This window comes from Trichosurus vulpecula, chromosome 9 (genome assembly GCF_011100635.1).
Source record: "Trichosurus vulpecula isolate mTriVul1 chromosome 9, mTriVul1.pri, whole genome shotgun sequence".
NCBI classification, from domain to species: Eukaryota; Metazoa; Chordata; class Mammalia; order Diprotodontia; family Phalangeridae; genus Trichosurus; species Trichosurus vulpecula.
In genome coordinates, this window is record NC_050581.1 from 27,960,108 (window position 1) to 27,975,521 (window position 15,414).

The following is a 15,414-nucleotide window of genomic DNA, read 5'->3' on the forward strand; positions in this document are numbered from 1 at the left end:
GTCTTGTCTTTTTTGCTACTTTGGATAATAGGAATAAAACCTCCTGTTTTATTTCCTATCATCTTTAATTCAAGATTAATTTCCCCCTGTGTAGCACTTAAATCCTACATTAGAACTCTTGGATAACAATGGTGATTTACGTGACCAATTTTGTCCAGGATAAGCTATAGGCATACAAAGAAAAGTATATTTTTAACAAGGAATTGGAAGAAAAAATCTTTTGCTGGAGTGTGACCTATTTTTTTTTTAATTAGGAAACTATGGTGTATCAGTAAGGCAAGATTCATGACCTCAAAGATGACCATGAACATGCCTGTGTAGTTTGGAATTGCAAAATGTAAGAGATTCTGTAGGTAGAAGTCAGAGGAAGTAAAACATTTATTTAGTCACCAGAGGATCAAATCACAGAACCAGTAATTCCAATTCATTATAGCAGTAATTGTATTCCAAAATCAGTAAGTCCCCCTCAATGTAACAACAAGGAAATTATAACACAGTATTACAGCAAGGAATTAAGGCATCCTGTAATCTTCCCCCCTCCTGGGGCCTTCCTGTAAACACTCCCAAATCCCAACTATCTGCTTGCCTGCCTTCTCTCCCCACTCAGTTCTGCATTCTCTCTGCAGCTCCGTCTTGTCTCTCCAAAGTTCTCTGAGTTCTGTAGCTCACTAGTCTGCAGATTCTCAGCTCTGTCATTTCAGAGTTCTTACTTCTCCTTGGGCTGAATTCTGACCTTAATGGCTACCTTCTGGGTATATACACTCTTCTTAGGGCAAAGGCCTCACACTCAATCAGTGAAAGGGTGTAGGCCTGGGGATTAGCATTTAGTACTTACTAAAGGGTGTAGGTCTGCCTCTAATCAAGCCTCCCTTAGCCCCACTTGAGGCCTATTGAATGGGTGGAAAAGATCTTTAATCACTGATTGACCTCACATATGTTAATCATATCAATCTATCAACAAACATTTATTAAGTCCCTATTACTATACTACTAGCTCTTCCTTCTGTGAAGGAAGCAAGAAACAAACAGTTATCAAAACAGTTAAGTGACTTGTCCAGGGTCACACAGCCAGTAAGTGTCAGGGATTTGATTTGAACTCCAGTGTTCCTAACTTAAGGCCTGACATTCTACCCACTGCAACAACTAGCTGTCTGTATCTATGTAGGGGCCTTCTGAACACAATCACCTTATCATCTACTTACAAACTCAACAAATTTGCAGTGCTGGTCTTTGAACACTTAAATCCTTGCAGTAAATTTAGCATAACAATATGAAATTCTGATTATTCTCAATCTAGAATGCATTTAATATTTAATATTTTTTTCTTTACTAATTACATTCCCTGATTTTACTTTTCCATTCCTGCTGTTTGGAATAGCCTATCTCTTGGAATGAGGCATATACATACATACATACATACATACATACATACATACATACATACATACAAATGTGTGTATGTTTGCATATGTATGCATGTGTATGTATATGTATTATGTTTTCCCAATCATTAGAAATGTGGTTTCAGAACAATTTACAGGCAGTACGAGCAAGTGCCCATCAGAACAGGGTTCATGAATAATAAAAGGGATTGAAGGGAAAAGCACAGCCATCATCCATCATGCTTCTGCCCAAATATCAATACGTGGAGACTTTGTCACCTTTACTGCTCCTGAGAGTGCTGAGCCTATCAATCTAACGATTTCACTAGTGTCCTAGATGCCTTTTGCTCTCCACCAGAGTCTGAGATTCAGAACATTTCTATAGATGATCCCTACCCCTCCATCTGCTTTGGCATCTGTGTTAGAAGCAGAACCAAAGATTCACAGCTGTGGCTTCTCTTGCCGGAGCTGCTGGGACCAACTCTGCAGATGCTCTAAGCATGATATAATTGGGAAAGTCTTCCAATTGGTGCTCAATGGTCTTTATGAGTTATGGAATGAAAAAAGATCATTTTTTCTAAAGAGAAGAAAAGTTTCTCATGTTTACATGGAAGGAAACTGCAATGTGCAAGAATGAGTATTCCTATTGAAGCTGATTCAATTCACTGATGTCAGCTTAAAAGACAGGAAGGATGAAATACTATTCTTTGGGGATTGAAGATTAAAAAAAATAGTAGTAGCAAATTTTTGCTTCTTAATTTAGCCAAAAAATTTCTGATTTGATTAAAACTCCCCTTTGTTGTCATTCTATTTATTTTAATTCATTCTGACTTAATATGGAGGAAATCAGGGGTTCCAATGATATTCTCTGGATACTCAAATCAGTAATATATGAAAGAGTGGGATAAGTAGCAATTTTTAAAATCTAGATATGATTATTAGGGAGGGATATAATACAGAACTTACCAGATAAGAAGATAAAAGAATCTTTAGTCATGCAAAGTTGACAAGAGATAAGCAATACACTTACAAAACAACAAGAAAATAAGAATCAAGATTTCTAGGTGCTATACCAGCATCTTTCACTCAACTTGCAGGTAGGTAAAAGTTAACTCTTTTTGTATTTGTTTTAAAAATGAGTATAAAGGAATTACTCTCTTTGCAAGAGGAAGAATGAGATTTCAGAAATCCTTCCAGTCTCCCAGCCTTGGAACCATAGCCTTATGACTCCTCACTCTTTCCCACTTCAATAGCTTGCCAAGTCTTGTCATGTCCTCACCCACAACATCTCTCACATCTGTTCCCTTTTCAGTACTTTCACAGATACCACCTAAGTCCATATCCTCATTAAACCTCACCAGGACTATTACAATTGGTCTGCTTGCCTCAAGTCTCACCCAGAATTAATCTGTTATTCCTATAGCTCCCAAACAATATTCTTTCAGAGCAGGTCTAATCAAATTCTTCCCTACTCAATAAATTTCAAATGGTTTCTTATTGCTCCTAAGATGAAATGAAAAAAAAAATCTGATATTCAAAGCTTTTAACAATCTGGCTTGAACCTATATTTCTAATTTTGTTATTTGTTACTTTCATTCCTTCACTGTATGGTTCAGTCAAACTGGCCTTCTTCCTATTCCTCACTCATAGAACTCCATCTTTCCTCCCCATGCCTTTGCACTATGTGTTTCTCATACCTAGAATGCATTCCTTTCTTATGTCTACCTTGTGCAATGTCTTCCTTCTTTCAAGATTTATTTCAGGGACTATCTTCTACATAAAGCCATTCTTATGTCCCCAAAGACGGATCCCCTAATTGCTAAATTACTTTGCACTTATTTTCAATTTATTCCATGTATACCTGCATAAATAAATGATAATGAAATATACTGAATTCTAGTACTTAATATAGTTCAAGTGTTACGTCAAGAATACAAATACTTACAATACTTACTATTGTAAGACCATCTGTTAAAATGTTTATAGGTTAATATGGAACGTATTAAAGCTGTTTACTTTCCTCCATGGAAAGATGATATTTGCAGCTCATAAGACCTTTCTCAGTATTAGGGTAGTTAGAAGGAAAATATGTAATATATATATGTGTGTATGTGTGTGTGTATGTGTGTGTCTGTGTGTGTGTCTGTGTGTGTAATATGTATATACACACATATGTATGTATATATGTATATATATATATGTGCATATATATACACACATATACATGTGTGTATGTATTATATATGTGTGTAGGTTTGTGTACGTATATGTATGTGTGTATATGTATGTATCTGTATATATGTGTTTGTAGTTTTATGTGTATGCATATATGTATATATATACACAAACATGTGTGTGTATATATATACATATATATGTGTGTATATATGTGTGTGTGTATATATATATATATATATATATGGGAGGGAGAGAGAGAGAGAGAGAGAGAGAGAGAAAGAGAAAATGGACAGGATGAGCTGAATATGAAGGGATGATACCTAAAAAAATAAAATTAAGTGTTGAAAAGAATGTACTGGGAGAAACAGAAATGAAGAGGTAGAATGTAGTAAATCATCTAACATAAAGTAGGCAAGAAAAAACTTTCACAATGGAATGGAAGAGGAGGGACATGAGAGGGAATAAGTGAGCCTTACCCTCATTGGATTTGTCTTAAGGAGAATAACACACACTCAGTTGGGTGTGGAAATCTATCTTCCCTTGCAGGAAAGCAGAGGAGAAGGGGGTAAGAGAGGGGGGTGTAACAACAATGTGGCTAGCAGCTGCTGGAGGGGTGGTGAAAGACCAACAACTAGACATACAAGGGCACATAGGAGCGCTGCTAGCACAGGTCCTTTCATCTGTTTTTCTAATGATAGTAACGTAAAGGGGTTAACAATCTCAGTTTAATTAAACATAAGTATATCATTCACTTAGTTCAGGGGAAAAATCTAGCACCCTGAACTTCAGAGCAAATACAAATAGAAACTACAAACAGATCAACAGACAGACTTTGTCTAATCAAGACATCATATACAATAGTTACCAAAAAGAGAAGCATCAACATCTGGGTTTTCAAAGGCAGTGGCTCTTAACAACAGCTACCCAGAGTCTCATCTGGTCAAATCACACAACACTCTTCCAATGAGTGAAAGCCCCAAAACAAAATGCCAACCTCAGATCTTATATACCTTTCTCAGGGTCAGAGGGCATCACAACCATGAGACTGAAACATATATGAACTAAGCTTTCTTGTTTCTTAAGCAGGTCAAAGACTCTTGATTCAATCAAAGAAACAAAGGACAACAAAAAGTCCATTTTGCTTGCCATTACATTTGAAAGGCAAGACTCACCACAGGTATTTGATTAGCTTAGCATTTTAAAAGGAAAAACAAAAAAGTCCCATCCTAATTACCATAATGGGGGGATAATAGAAGGGACAGCAGATTGGGGAAAGGGGTAATCAGAAGGAAACACTTTTGTAGGAGGGACAAGTCAAGGGAGAGAGTGGAAGAAATGAAGGGAAGGACAAGATAGGAGAACTCTAATTAGTCTTTTGAAACATGACTGTTATGGAAGTGTTTTGCATGGCTACATATGTATGACTTGTATGGAATTGCTAGCTTTCTCAATGAGGGTGGGTGGGGAGAGAAGAAGGGAGAGAATATGGGACTCTAAGTTTTTAAAAAATTAATGTTAAAAAAATTTTTTTGCATGCAACTGGGAAATAAGATGTACAGGATATGAGGTATAGAAATCTATCTTGCCCTACAGGAAAATAGAGGGGAGGAGGATAGAAGAAGGGGGTGGAATTGGACAGGGCAGATTGGGGAAAGGGGTTGTCAGGGTGCATGTTGGGGAGAAAATTTGAAATTCAAAAATCTTGTGAAAGTGAATGTTGCAAACTGAAAATAAATAAATTATATATATATATATATTTTTTAAAAAATTAAAAGATGTTTATAAGCTAATGGGAGGATAATACATATAGGATAGCGCAGCTACAGGAAAATATTTGGGCAAGTCTATTACTGAAATCTCATAATCCCCACAGCCTACCTACCACAAGTTCCTAGCATAATGAAATAAAAGAGGCATGGTCAATATTTCACCTCAACTCTTCACATATCTATTCCTATTTCCACTGTCAAGAGAGTGACTACTGTAGGAAGGAAAAAAAAACTACTCTGCCATCTTGTTCATGTTGCCTCCTGTGATAGAACATGAGCTCAATAAGAGCAGGAACAATTTGCTTTTAAAAAAATCCCCAATAGTTAGCCCAGTTTCTGGCACAGAATAGGCACTTACAATGCTTTTTGGAACTGATTGCTCCTCCTCAGAGAAGTCTCTTTTTCATTTTCTTGCCTAAAATGTGGTGCTCTTAACAAAAATGAATAAATAATGAAAAGCATATACTAAGTGTAGTCAGAATAAGGTACACTACAGAGGAACTAACATGTCTCATGTGATGGACATATTGCCTAACCTAATGAAACCAAAGTACTCATCTGTTTTAGCTGTCTTGTTGCACTGTTGATTTGCCACCAAATAGTCCAATAGTCCACCCAGATGTTATTTTCCCCCAGATAAACTGCTATGTAATCATACTTTGTCAATCTTATAGTCATACATTTGACTTCTTAGAATCCAGACATATAAATATATTTATCCTTCTTGAGTTTATCTTATTGAATTTGGCCCAGCATTTTAGCTTTTTGTTGTTGTTGTTGCAAAATCAAAGTACTATTTTATTAAATGAGTTATTTTACACAATATGAACGTCAACATAATTATAATTGTAAAAGAAACTAATAATAAAGATGGACTGATTTTCAGGATTTCCAAATCAGGGCCCAACTGTATATTTACACTGAATTGTCTTTGCATGAAGCCCAAAAGGGAGCAGCATAAAAATGAGTGTTTCTGTAGCCCTCTTATTTTTGTTGATGAATAGTTCGTTAGAAAAGCAGCTGCAGGTTTGTGAACTAAGGTCTGAGATAGTAGAAGGGTCAATAAATTCACCTACAAACAACTTTATGCTGAACATCAGCCAATTGTGGAAGAAGCAGAGTCTTAGGATGTTTGCTCTCAAAGTATTCTTTGAAGGTTTTGGGGTCCAGCATTAGAGTCCTACAGACAGTACAGGTATATATCAAAGAAACCTTAGCAGCAGCCATCTGATCATTTCCTTATTTATTTTTCTGTCCAGCTTGTTTTTTTGACATTCTTCTGTTGAGACAAAATCTTCTGCTCTCCAGGAGCCATACAGTGGCTGGTACAATGTGACATCTGAGGCACCATGTGGGGCAAGAGTGCTGGGAGGGTAAGGGAGGGAGGGAGGGAGTAAGAAGGAGGGAGGAGAGACTGAGCGAGAGAGAGCATAGCCTCCTCTGCCACTGCAGCTGCTGCCACTCACCCACCTGAGGGAGGAGAGAGAACAACATTTTAGCCTTTTAAACTCTGCTTCAGGTACAGGGGGTGGAGCCAAGATGGCAGAGTAAAAGCAGGGATTTACTTCAACTGTCCCCCAAATCCCTCTAAATACCTCTTAAAAATGACTGAACAAATTCTAGAGCTACAGAACCCACGAAATGACAGAGTGAAACAAGCCTCCAGCCCAAGATGGCCTGGAGGGTCACCGGAAAGGGTGTATCACACCATACTGGGAGCAGAGCACAGTCCAGCATGGGCTTTGCCTGCAGAGTCCAGGCTGGAGCAGACCTGGCAGAGCAGGCCTGAGGGCACTGAATCACTGAACTGTGGTGGTTTCCAGGCTTCTCAATACACAAACGCCAAAATCAACTTGGCAGGTCAGTGGGAAAAAATAAGTGAAGGCAGTAGTGTTAGCCTTACTTTTAGTGAAAATAGCATAAGAGAGAACACTCCTGCTGAAATCCCCATCTTCTCACTGAAGGAGATTCTACTTCCAAGCAATAACCCTGGTCTGGACCAGGGGAAATGGTGTGGAGAGCTCTTTTATGTGAGATAATATATGCCATTCTATCTCTCCCTTTTTCCTTCTCCCAATAAATTCCTCTCTCAACACTTAATTTTATTTTTTAGATATTATCACTTCATATTCAACTCACCCTGTGCCCTCTGTCTATAGATACATATATTCCCTTCAACTACCCTAATACTGACAAAGGTCCCATGAGTTGTAAATATCATCTTTCCATGTAGGAATGTAAACAGTTTAACTTCAATCTGATTTCTCTTTCCTGTTTACCTTTTCATGCTTCTCTTGATTCTTGTATTTGAAAGTCAAAGTTCCTATTCAGTTCTGGTCTTTTCATCAAGAATGCCTGAAAGTCCTCTATTTCATTGAAAATCCTTTTTTCCCCTGAGGTATTATACTCAATTTTGCTGGGTTAGTGATTCTTGCTTTTTATCCTACCTCCTTGGCCTCCAGAATATCATATTCCCAGCTCTTTGATCCCTTAAGGTAGAAGTGGCCAGATCTTCTGTTATCTTGATTGTGTTTCCACAGTACTTGAATTATTTCTTTCTGGCTGCTTGCAATATTTTCTCCTTGAACTGGGAACTCTGGGATTTGGCTACAATATTACTAGGAGTTTTTCTTTTGAGATTTATTTCAGGAGGTGATCAGTGGATTCTTTTAATTTCTATTTTACCTTCTGGTAATATCAGGAATATCAAGGCAGTTTTCCTTGATAATCCCTGAAAGATGTTGTATAGGCTCTTTTTTTGATCATGGCTTTCAGGTAGTCCAATAATTTTTAAATTATCTCTCCTGGATCTATTTTCTGGCTTCACAAACATGTGACTCAAACCCATGTAAATTAGGCTTTCCCTTGAGGTAAGCAGATCATCAAAAACACCTGACTTATTTCAAAATCCTTTTTTGAGCTCTTCCATAGCCTGAGACCAATTCAAATTTTTCTTGGAGGCTTTTGATTTAGGATCTTTGACTTTGTTGTCTTCTTCTGGCTGTATGTTTTGATCTTCTTTGTCACCAAAGTAAGATTCTATAGTCTGAGTTTTTGTCAAGGTATGACTCTGCTTCCGGAGTAGAGAGTGTTCTATCCCAACTATCAAGGGTTTTATGCTGTTATTTTCTGAGTTACTTGTGGGCACCTGTAAATTTTTCATTCTTCTGAGGTGGTATGATTCAAGAAGAGGATTTTACTCCTCTCCTGGCCTGTGCTTTGGTCTGTGAGTGACCTCAAGTACTCTTTTCTGACTTGGAACTGTTAGGATGACTCCCTCTCCACAGTCATCAGAAGCTCTTCCACACCAGTGCTCCTTCTCACCCCAGACCTGTGCACCAGGACTGCAACGCAGATCCAAGTAGGGCAAAGCAAGAAAATCCTGCCTCAGCACCAGGAAAGAGATCCCTGAACTACCGCTCTGACCAGCCACTTGATCCACTCATAGTCTGTGGGCCTGGAGCTCTGGAAATAGCCACTGTTGCTGCAGCCACCTCCAACACCCCAGGGTTGGGGCTAGATTGCACCTAACTTTCACCCAGGTCCAACAGAATTTTCCAACCGACCTGCTAAGTTGTCTTTGGTGTTGGTGGGGTTGAGAACTCTGGAAACCACCACAGTGATTTGTTGCCCTTTGGCAACCCTGAGGTTTTCTCTGGCATGGTCTGTGCCTGCATGGCCCATGCTGGGCTGTGCTCCACTCCCAGCACAGTGTGATAGACCCTTGCCAGTGATCATCCAGGCCATCTTGGGCTGGAGACTTGTTTCACTCTGTCATTTCATGAGTTCTATAGTTCTAGAACTTGTTTAGAGTCATTTTGCCAATGTTTGGAGAGATTTTGTGGAGAGCTCAAGCAATCCCCTGCTTTTACTCTGCCATCTTGGCCCATCCCATATTTTCAAGCTTTCTTGATGAAAAGGCCTGACCTGAATAGAAAATGTGAGTTGAATTTCTGACATTCCTGCATGGAAATATATTTTTAACTCATGAAACCTTTCTTAGTATTAGGGTAGTTGGAGTGAATACACATACACACACACACACACACACACACACACACACACACACAGCACAGGGTGAGTTGAATATGAAGAGATGATATCTAAAAAATAAAATTAAGGGGTGAGAGAGGGGAATGTACAGGGAGCAGGAGAAAGGGAGAGATGGAATGGGGTAAATTATCTCACATAAAAGAGGCAAGAAAAAGCTGTTACAGTGGAAGGGAAAGGGGAGAGGTGAAAGGGAATAAGTTAACCTTACACTCATTGGATTTAGCTTAAGAAGGGAATAATATGCACACTCAATTGGGTATGGAAATCTACCTTACCCTACAAGACAGTAGGAGAAAGGGGATAAGGGGGAAAGGGGGTGTGATAGAATAGAGGGCAATGGGGAGAAGGGGTAATCAGAAGCAAATACTTTTAAGGAGGGACAGAGACAAAGGAGAAAATAGAATAAATGGGGAGGCAAGATAGGATGGAGAAAAATATAGTTGAATCTTCTACAACATCACTATTATGGAAGTGTTTTGCATGACTACACATGTATAACCTATATTGAATTGTTTACCCTCTCAATGAAGGTGGAAGGGGAAGGAAGAAGGAAGAGAATCTGAAACTCAAGGTTAAAAAACTGTTTTTACATGCAACAGGGAAATAAAATACACAGGCAATGGGATATAGAAATCTATCTTGCCTTACAAGAAAATAAGAGGGGAGGATATGAGAGGGGTGGATGGGGTGATAGAAGGGAGGGACAACTGGGGGAAGGGGTAATCAGAATGCATGCCATCTTGGGGTGAGGGCTAAGGGAGAGATGGGAAGAAAATTTGAAACTCAAAATCTTGTGGAAATGAATGTTGAAAACTAAAAATAAATAATTTTTTAAAATGTTAAAAATGTTTTTACAAGCAAGTGGGAAATAAGATATAGAGGCAATGGGGTATAGAAATCTGTCTTGCTCTACAGGAAAAATAAAAGGGAAGGAGATAAGAATAGAGGGGCAGTGATAGAAGAGAGGGCAGAAAATTCCAGAGCTCCCAGATCAAGGAGAAAATACTGCAAGCAGCCAGAAAGAAACAATTTCAGTATTGTGGAAACACAATCAGAAAAACCTAAGATCTGATAGCTTCTACATTAAGAGATCAAAGAGCTTGGAATACAATACTCCAGAGATCAATGGAGCTAGGATTAAAACCAAGAATCACCTACCCAGCAAAACTGAGTATCATGCTCCAAGGCAAAATATGGATTTTCAATAAAATAGAGGACTTTCAAGCTTTCTCAGTGAAAAGACCAGAGCTGAATAGAAAATTTGACTTTCAAACACAAGAATCAAGAGAAGCATGAAAAGGTAATCAAGAAAAAGAACAAGAAAAAGAAATTGCAAGGGACTTACCGAAGTTGAACTGTTCTGTTTACATTCTTACATGGAAAGGTGATGTGTATGATTCATGAGACCTCAATATTAGGGTAGCTGAAGGGAATATGCATATATATATATATATATATACACACATATATATGTTTATTTATATATATGTATATGTGAGTGTGTAGGTATGTATATGTGTATGTGTGTGTATATATATATGTGTGTGTGTGTGTATATATATACAGAGAGAGAGAGAGAGAGAGAGAGAGAGTGAGAGAGAGGCAGGGCACAGGGTGAGTTGAAGATGAAAGGAAGATATCTAAAAGAAATAAAATCAAATTAAGGGATGAGAGAGGAATATAGTGAGAGAAGGAGGTAGGGAGAGATAGAATAGGGTAAATTATCTCACATAAAAGTGGCAAGAAAAAGCAGTTCTGTAGGAAGAGAAGAGAAGGCAGGTGAGGGGGGAATGAGTGAATCTTGCTCACATCAGATTTGACCTGAGGAGGGAATACGATACATACTCAATTTGGTATCTTACCCCACAGGAAAGAAGAAGGAAGAAGATAAAAAGGGGGGATGATGGAAGGGAGGGCAGATGGGGCTGGAGGTAATCAAAAACAAACACTTTCGAAAGGAGACAGGGTCAAGGGAGAAAATTCAATAAAGGGGGATAGGTTAGGAAGGAGCAAAATATGGTTAGTCTTTCACACCATGAGTATTGTGGAAGGGTTATACATAATGATATACATGTGGCCTATGTTGAATTGCTTGACTTCTTAGGGAGGGTAGGTGGGAAGGGAAGAGGGGAGAGAATTTGGAACTCAAAGTTTTAAAAACAGATTTTCAAAAACAAAAAAAAAGTTTTTGCATGCAACTAGAAAATAAGATACACAGGCAATGGGGTGTAGAAATTTATCTTGCCCTACAAGAGTGGAGGGGAAGGGGGGATGGGAGGGGAGTGGGGTGACAGAAGGGAGGGCTGACTGGGGAACAGGGCAACCAGAATATATGCCATCTTGGAGTGGGGGGAGGGTAGAAGTGGGGAGAAAATTTGTAATTCAAACTATTGTGAAAATCAATGCTGAAAACTAAATATATTAAATTAAAAATAACAGTTAAAAAAAAGAAGAGAGGGCAGATTAGAGGAAGGGGTAATCAGAATGCACACCATCTTCGTGTGGGAGGATGGGAGAGATGGGGATAAAATTTGGAACTCAAAATCTTGTGGAAGTGTATATCAAAGATTAAAAATATTTAAAAAAAAATAAAAAAGAATAAAGTCTGCTTCAATTCTGAGTCCTAGAGCCAAAGGATTTGTTGTTGCTCTTGGCTCTATATCTTCTGAAAAATGTATAAGCATGTTATCTATACCTTTAACAAAGTCACTTATTAATATGTTAAATAGCCATGGACCGAATTCAAGATCATAAGGTCCTCTAATAGAGGGCTTCTGCATCTTGACCTTAATCCATTAATGATTGGTCTTTCTGTCCTGCTATTCAGTCCATTCTAAATCTACCTAACACCTACCATCTAGTCCACATCTCTGTCTTGTCAGTTTAAGTCAACAAATTTATTAAGCAAATATTATGAGCAAGTCTATGAATTATGTGACAGATACAATGACAGAGCAAAATTATAATCCTAGCCCTCAAAGATCTAGATAAAACATTTATACAAGAAGTAAATACAATACACTGCAATTTGATAAGGGAAAAAACAAAAACTTTTATAGTTGGACATGACAGAGTAGGACTTTCCTGAAGGTGATACCTGAGTTAAGACTTGAAAAATTCTAAAAGGCTGAGTTGAGGAGAGAATAAATTCTAGGCATGTGGGTCAAGCTGTGTTAATTTCCACTATGCTGATCAGGCCATTTCTGGAATTATTTATTCTATGCTGGGCCCCACATTTGAAGTTGATACGCTAGACATAAAGGAATGGTTACTGGGATGATGGAGGAACTTGACACCTCATGACATGTGGAGATTTTTTTTAAAGAAAAAGGGAAAAGAGTGTTTGGCCTGAAGAAGAGATGAACTGAAGGGATGGATACAGTTGCAGTGACCAAATATTTGAAGATCTGTTACATAGATTAGGGAGTAGACTTGTTCAGAATATTTCCAGAGGCTAAATGGAAACCAATTTGATGGAAGTAAGGGTCAAATCTGAGCTCAAAGTAAGGAAGAATTTGCTAACAACTGGAAGGAACTGAACATTTCATGGACTTCCTGTGGTCTTAAAACCTGAAGATTTCAAGGGAATTCTAAAGTACAATCTGTTGGAGATATAAATACAGAAGTCTTCATGTTCTTTGAGAGAATCAAAGTCAATAATTTTTGAGGATATAGGATTAGAAGATCTTACATCTGGAGTCAGAAGAGAAAACTGATGTCATCTCATTGAATCCCATTTTCTTTCAGATGAGGAAACAGATTTTAAGGGGTGAAATGATTTCTCTCAGGGCCAGCCAGTTAGTATGAGGCATTGCTTAATTTGAACTCAAGCTCTCTGCCTCTCTCCAATACTGAATTTCTTTGATGGATAAGTGTCCCATTTCAAAAGACCAAAATGTTTGCTGTTTGCCGTATATTTTGTTGATGTGTGTGTTTATCCCAGGAAAATTTTGACATTTAAATGTATTGTATGTAGGGATTCTCTGTGTTTTCTAAAACATCCAGCTTACACAGACAAACTGAGAAGAGACTAGTCTTTTCCCATTAAATGGCATCTAGAAAACTCATATTTGTAGACATGTTTTATTCAATTATTGAATTTATTAAATGTCTATTATATGTGAGGCATTGTACTAGGTAACATGAATACCAACACAAAAAAACCTGCCTAGTTGACCCTGGGAAGGTCATTTGAACTCTCACTGTCCTCAGCAACTCTTTAGTGCTCTGAAGGTATAGAATGCCCAATCCATATTAAAGAGTTTCCTTACTGGGAGTTCCTTACAAAAAGGGAAATCAAAAGTCTAGACCAAAACAAAGCCCCAAATCAAAAATATTGACAGTATGATATTTATTTAGTAATATTGAGTATTCTGAATATTTGACTAATTTGGCAAAACCCTAGAATGTGAGTCACATAGATGAGTAGTATAGACAGCAGCACAACAATCTTTTTATGCTGCTATGTATAACTTGTTCCATTCTAACTGCAATAAAATATCCCTTTGTCAAGATGGTGCATTTATTATTCACTAATTGAGTAAAACATGTCTACAAATACATGTTTCTTTTTACTTATTTCACTCTCTCTTATATCATACTTATTTATGTATCTGTCCCTAAAACAGGGATAGACCTGTGATTTCAGTGCTGTATAGATCTCCCAGATGAAGAAACTTCCTCTATCAATAGAGGTCAATGAAATGTATCATTTTAGATTGCTGCAGGGAAGGGGAGCCAAAATGACAGAGAGAAGCCAGGAAATTGCCTGTGCTTTTCCCAGTTTCCCAAAGAAACAACATTAAATCAATCCTCTAAATGGATTCTGGAGCCAAAGAACTGACAAAAAGACAGAGTGAAAAATTTTTCTAGTTTAAGATAACTTGGACTTTAGGGAAGGTCTGTCTCACTTGGGTAAAAGGAGAGTGCAGCCCAGCATAGACAGTGTCTGGGCAAGTCCAAGAGAGGTTCTTAGCCATGGCACAGTTCAGCAACTAAGGCCTCTCAGTCTTGGCTCAGCAGAGCAGTGGCACTGCAGGCCAGTGGTGAGGCCTCCAGTCCCAACATAGAAGGCAAGTTGTCAGTCATAGAACCCAGGCAAAAAGAGGCTTGACTAGATGAAGTCACCACAGTTCAGTGAGCAAGCCACCAGCATCTGAGAACCCAGTGCACAAAGCAAGTGACCAGGCCCCTGGCTCCCAACATGTAAAGCATAGGACATTGCCCCATATGCTCCAGGAGAAGAGTTCATCGTTAAAAGCCATGGGATAGTTGGGAGGCGGGGGAAAGAAGGAATGAGCAGAAAGCAAAAATGAACATTGACCATAGAAAGTTACTATGGTGATAGGGAAACTCAAAACAGAAACTCATAAGATGACAATATTGTCATATACCTACAACCAAAACCTCAAAAGAGAATATGAATTGCTCTCAAGATTAAAAATCCTGCTTGGAAGAATTCAGAAAAGATTTTAAGAGTCAAATAAAAGAGGTAGAAGGAAAATTGTGGAAAGAAATGAGAGGTATGTAAAAGAGAATCAAGTGTTTGGAAAACAAAGGATAAAAATTTTAAAATAATGTCTTCAAAATTCAGTTGGTGGAGGCAGAGCCAAGATGGTTGAGTAAAGGTAGGGTCTCACCTAAGTTCTTTCCCAAACCCCTCCAAATACTTTTTAAAAATGACTCTAAAGAAATTCTAGAACATCAGAACCCACAAAAAGATGGAGTCAAACAAATTACCAGCCCAAAACAACTTGGAAGGTTGGCAGGAAAGGCTTGTTACACCAGGGTGAGAGAGGAATGCAGTCCAATGAAAGCTGCACCAACATAGACCCAGCCACAGCAAACCTGAAGCAGGCTTCAGGGTGGCTGAATAAATGGAAACAGTGCCAGTTTCCAGATTTCTCAGCCCACAGATGCCAAAGACAACTTGGAAGGTCAGCAGGAAAGGTCTGTAGCACCTGGGTGACAGTGGAGTGCAGTACAGTGCAAGCTGCACCAGAAACAGCCTCAGCCACAGAACACCACGAGGA

General features: G+C 38.4%; 1 pseudogene; it reads right to left on the reverse strand.

The window, feature by feature from the left end:
* Nucleotides 1–6,397: 6,397 nt before the first annotated feature.
* Nucleotides 6,398–6,644, reverse strand: LOC118832060 (annotated as a pseudogene).
* Nucleotides 6,645–15,414: the final 8,770 nt, after the last annotated feature.